This window comes from Arachis ipaensis, chromosome B02 (assembly GCF_000816755.2).
Source record: "Arachis ipaensis cultivar K30076 chromosome B02, Araip1.1, whole genome shotgun sequence".
In the NCBI taxonomy this organism is placed as follows: Eukaryota; Viridiplantae; Streptophyta; class Magnoliopsida; order Fabales; family Fabaceae; genus Arachis; species Arachis ipaensis.
This window is the reverse complement of record NC_029786.2, coordinates 86,352,002-86,352,328: the sequence shown is the minus strand read 5'-3', so window position 1 is coordinate 86,352,328 and position 327 is coordinate 86,352,002.

The following is a 327-nucleotide window of genomic DNA, read 5'->3' as shown; positions in this document are numbered from 1 at the left end:
ATAACCAAGAGAGCATAAATTAAAGGTTACTTGTTGTGCAGTAATGGAGAATATGTTGGAGTTTTGGAGATGCTTTGTCTTCTGAATCTCTGCTTTCCTCTGTCTTCTGATTCACGCACGCACGTCCTCCTATGGCAAGCTGTGTGTTGGGGGATCACCGTTGTCAATGGCTACCTTCCTTCCTTCCAGTGAAAACTACGCTCACGTGCTCTGTCACAGCACGGCTAATCACCGGTTGGTTCTCGATCCGGTTGGAATAGGATTTACTATCCTTTTGCATCTGTCACTAACGCCCAGCCTTCAGGAGTTTAAAGCTCGTCACAGTCA